Source organism: Callorhinus ursinus, unplaced genomic scaffold, assembly GCF_003265705.2.
Source record: "Callorhinus ursinus isolate GAN/ISIS: 27379988/994484 unplaced genomic scaffold, GSC_fseal_2.0 scaffold1, whole genome shotgun sequence".
Classification (NCBI taxonomy): Eukaryota; Metazoa; Chordata; class Mammalia; order Carnivora; family Otariidae; genus Callorhinus; species Callorhinus ursinus.
In genome coordinates, this window is record NW_027397063.1 from 35,096,106 (window position 1) to 35,101,279 (window position 5,174).

The following is a 5,174-nucleotide window of genomic DNA, read 5'->3' on the forward strand; positions in this document are numbered from 1 at the left end:
ACTTCTACATTTAAGATTTCATCCATATCATTTTATGGCTTAATGTATCTTTCTATCATTGAATAATCCATTGTACATATATCATTTTTTTTCATTCATTCAAGGGTATCTTAGTTAATTCCAGTTTGGGCAATTATGAATCAAGCTGCTGTAAATATTGATGTGCATATATTGGGGTATATGTTTTTAAATCAGTTGGGTAAATATACTTAGGATTATGATACCTCCTAGGATTGTATGATAAGGCTATTCTTAGTTTTGTAAGAAACTTCCAGTCAACAAAAGTGACTGTTTTGAATTTGAATTTACCAGCAATGAATAAGAATTTTTCTAGACATGCATCCTCACCAGTAATTGGTATTACTAGCCTTTTAGGGTTTTAGGCATTCTAATTAGGTGTGCTGTAGTATGTTATTGTAGTTTCCATTTTTTTTAAATGTGTTTCTAGTGTTACATTTTGAGAATTCTCTATATATACTGGATATGTTTTTTAGAAATATGATTTACATTTTTTTTCTCCAAGTCTACACCACTTTTTTAAATTTCTTACCTCTATTTTTAGCAGAGAAAATTTTATTTCCCATTTATCATATAGGTTTTTTTTTCCTCTTAATGGTTATTTTTTGTTGTTCTATATAAAACCAAACTTTTTGCCTAATTCAAAATTAGGCAGATTTTATACTATGTTTTCTTCCAGAAGCAGTGTAGTTTTAGATTTTATAACAGATTGATTATCCATTTTAAAAGTCCTTTTCATGACATGTGATATAAAGATCAAGATTCATTTTCTGTAGAAAACAGTGAATACTTGTTCCAGTATCATTTGTTGAACATATTATCTTTTATCCATTGAGTTGTCTGGTACATTTATCAAAAATCAGTTGACTGTATTTGTGTTGATCTATTCTGTATTTTCTATTATCTTCACTGGATCTATATATAATTTCACTAATACCACACTCTCTAGATTAGTGTAACAATAATACAAGTCTCAAAAGTTGGTAGTATGAGCCCACAAACTTTGTTCTTTTTCAAAACAGTTTTAGGTAGTCTTATTCCTCTCATTAAGTTTGCTTCCCAACGTTGGCTTCATATATGATGATCCATTCCGACTACACAAATGCTTGGACTAAACTAGGTGACCAAGATCATTATGGATTCTATAAAGAAAGACAAAATACAACAAATAACTTTAAAATGTGATGCATTTTAAGTGTAGTGTCTTAATTTAATTTAAAATTATAGATTTTGAGGTCACCTGGGTGGTTCAGTTGGTTAAGCATCTGACTTGATTTTGGCTCAGGTCATGATCTCAGGGTCATGAGATATGGAACCCCACATTGGCTCAATACTTAGCATAGATTCTGCTTGAGGTTCTCTCTCTCCATCTCCCTCTGCCCCTCCCCACACTTGTGCTCTCAGTCACTAAATAAATAAATAAATAAATAAATAAATAAATAAATAAAATATTTTAAAATAAAATTTATAGATTCTTATTTTGAATACAGTTAAACATATACACATATAAAATATATACAAAATATGACATGTCAAATATGCATATTAAGGTAATTTTTGCCACAAGTTAACACTAAATGTGTAGAGTTTATTTTGGCTTGAAATTAAAAGGTTTTTCTGTAGTCTGGCATACCTGTGTACTACAACTGCCAGGTGATAAGGACACTGAATGAATGTTCTGATAACTCTGTAAATTATTTTAAGGTTCATGAGAGCATGAAATTTAGTCATGACTTGTCCTCTTTTCTCTCACATTAAATCTCAACAAGAATGTGTGGCTCTCTTTTATAGAGTTGAAATCTATTTGTGTTTCAGAAAGATTGCTGACTATTTTCAGGTGGGGAGAATGATTGTCTGAAACCTACTTAAATGTATTTTTTATGCCAAGAACAGATATTAAATCACACATAACATATAGGACAAACTGTGTAATAACATATGTGCATATGTGTGTGTATATATAAACACACATACATAGGATCCACTGCCTCTTTTTAAACCTACTCTCTCTATATAAACATTGTTTTCTACTTTGCTTTAGATATTTACAGACTACCTTTAAAATGGTTTTTGAAAAAGAAATGTTAACATTTCTCTTGCATCCAAGTTGCTTTCACAATGTTGTGAATAAATTTTATTTGTGAAATATTTGCTGATAAATAATTTAATAGTATAAGACAGTTTATTAGAATGACCTTTATGGTCAAGATATGTCTAAACAGGTATTCTGTCATCACACTTCACAACACTTTTTTGTTTATGTTATATTAATCACCATACATTACATCATTAGTTTTTGATGTAGTGTTCCATGATTCATTGTTTGCGTCTAACACCCAGTGCTCCATGCAGTACATGCCCTCTTTAATACCCATCACAGGCTAACCCATCCACCCACCCGCTCTCCTCTAGAACCCTCAGTTTGTTTCTCAGAGTCCATAGTCTCTCATGGTTCATCTCCCACTCCAATTTCCCCCCTTCATCCTTCCCTTCCTGCTATCTTCTTCTTTTTTTTTTTAACATAATGTATTATTTGTTTTAGAGGTACAGGTCTGTGATTCAACAGTCTTACACAATTCACAGCGCTCACCATAGCACATGCCCTCCCTAATGTCTATCACAATACTGTCTTAGATTCAGGAAGTTAGTTATCTCTTATCAGTAAAATTTGTGGATGACACTACCTCTGTTTCAGAGTTAACATGAGGATTAAATGAATTTCTATTATTTCCAGAACCTTTATTATTCTGATCACCATCTCCTAAAAACACCATGCTTATAACTGAGTATAATACTTGAGTCATGGGTGATTAACAAAAATCATTAATACATACTTGTTTTTGCCTACAGATCTTGTATTAATGGATCTTTGAATATGCTAGACATTTTAACAGCTGTCTAACATCATTGGCCTGTTCGCCTTAGAGTAAATTAAACTTCAAGTCTGAGTGAAATGCATGTTTCAGATGTTGTAGGCATAGATATTCTTTACTTCCCAACAACAGGTTATTTGTTAGAATTGCAGTTATACAAATTGCTATGGGGAACAATTTTGTTCTGAAAATTTAATCAGGTAAAGCTGTAAACATATCAAAGTGCAGAAACTGCTGTCACTTTATGTGATTCGTTTACTACAATTTTTCATGTACATGTAAACAATTGGGAAATATATTTATATTCCCTATGAACAGCCATCTGTTATCAAAACAAAAGGATATACAGAGATTTTTAATTCAGTAGATAGTACATAAAGTCTTCTACAATCTATGGAGATGGGGCTTATGTATAAAAAGTTTGCTAAATTTTTTCAAACATAATTGAGAATTTCTTAGTATAAAACCAAGGAAGAAAAAAAAAAGAGAAAAGAAAACATGGCAGAAGGGATAGTCAAAAGAAAAAAAAATAGAGTTGCAGTTCTGATATTTTAAATTTTCCACATCATTAAAAGACAGAAACAAAAACAAAATAATAGGAAAAAATGATCAGGAAAAGAATATTCATATTATTACTGACAGAATTCCACTAGCACAGCCTACGCATTTGTCTTATTCACCATTGTATAAATAATGTGTAATAGATTCACATATAATAGATGCTTAAGAAATATTTAAAGAGAAAATAAGTACAAAGTGAATGATGAATGGATGAATGAATAATGAATGGAAAGTTCCACTTATTTCGTGAAAAGTTATCTTTTAATAAGTTATTATGTATCAATGAAAAATGTTTATCCTAAATTAAAGAAAGCAATTATTTAGTGAGTACCTGATAAATGTAACATGTATCAGGTGTTAAGGGGAAAAGAAGACACAATATCTATGTTTAACTTTTTTTATAATTTTAAAGAGATCACATGATTACTACATGAAAACAATAAAAAGCCAAAGATAGATGCAGTAACAGAAATACTGGGAAAATTGGGATCAGCTTCATTTTAAAATAAACTTAAAATTGAGATATAATTTACATATATTGAAATCTGGAGATCTTATATGTGTATTTATATGAGTTCTGACAATTATAAAATCTATATAGTCATAATTTAAAACAAGGTATGGGATATTTCCAGTGCTGGGCGGGGGTCACCACAGGAGCTGCAGCAGCTCTGGGTGCAGGAGGCAGTGGACTCCATGATCAAGAGTCTGGAGAGAAGAGACACCTGGAAGATTCAGGGTTTCATGTTTCAGCACAGCACCAGTTGTTGTGAGGACAGCAGATCTTCCATGCAGCTGGTGCACCAGTGCATTGAACGCTGCCATGCACCTCTGGCTCAAGTCCAGGCCCTGGTGACCAGTGATTTAGAGCAGTTGCAGGACTGCGTGGCCCAATGCACCATGCACTGCAATGACAAAACCAAAAATTCAACAGATGCTGGAAGTAAAGAGCTTTAGGTGAAGCTGCAGCTAGAGATTTGTGTGATCAAGTATGTGGATGATCATATGTACCTCATCCCAACCATGACCAAGATGATGGAGTCTCTCTTGTCCATTGGGAAATAGAAGTCTTTGCAATTGGCCATTGGGGCTGACAGCAGGGATCTATTTAAAAAGAGAAATGGGAGTCTTGTTCTTTTAAGTAAGGTTTATGAAGAAATTAAAGATGGCAGCAAGTTGGAGGCATGTGTCATTTGCCTCTGGACACTGGTTCCTTTGTTTCAATCCTAGAAAGTGAAATGGAAAAAAACTGCTAAATTTGGGTCAGAGATGGCACAGGAGAGATTTTGATGGCCTAAATTGCACATGCTTATCCTGGCACTAGGGATCTCCCTTGTATGAAGCCAGAGCCCTCCAAGATACCAGATTCTTCTTAGTACACAAGTACCAACAAGCTGGCAGATTCCTCTAACCTGCCTATGATCTGGTGGAGTGTGAGCAGAGGTGTTTCTGTTTGTTGCCAACCTCCTGTTTACCAGAAGGATCCCCAAATCATTTTCCATAAGCTGTAAAACAAAATCTATGAGGTCACTAATTTAGAAGGGGGGGGAAGGTTTCTTCTGTGTCTCTGTTTTGCTTGGTTTTGTTTAATATACAACAGTATGAAGTTGATTTAAGATGTGGAGTTGGGAGGGGTGCCTGGGTGGCTCAGTTGGTTGAGCATCAGACTCTTGGTTTCAGCTCAGGTCATGATCTCAGGGTGGTGAGATTGAGCCCCACCTC

General features: G+C 33.7%; 1 pseudogene; it reads left to right on the plus strand.

The window, feature by feature from the left end:
• Nucleotides 1–4,196: 4,196 nt before the first annotated feature.
• On the plus strand, nt 4,197–4,517 carry LOC112817790 (protein FAM136A pseudogene; annotated as a pseudogene).
• Nucleotides 4,518–5,174: the final 657 nt, after the last annotated feature.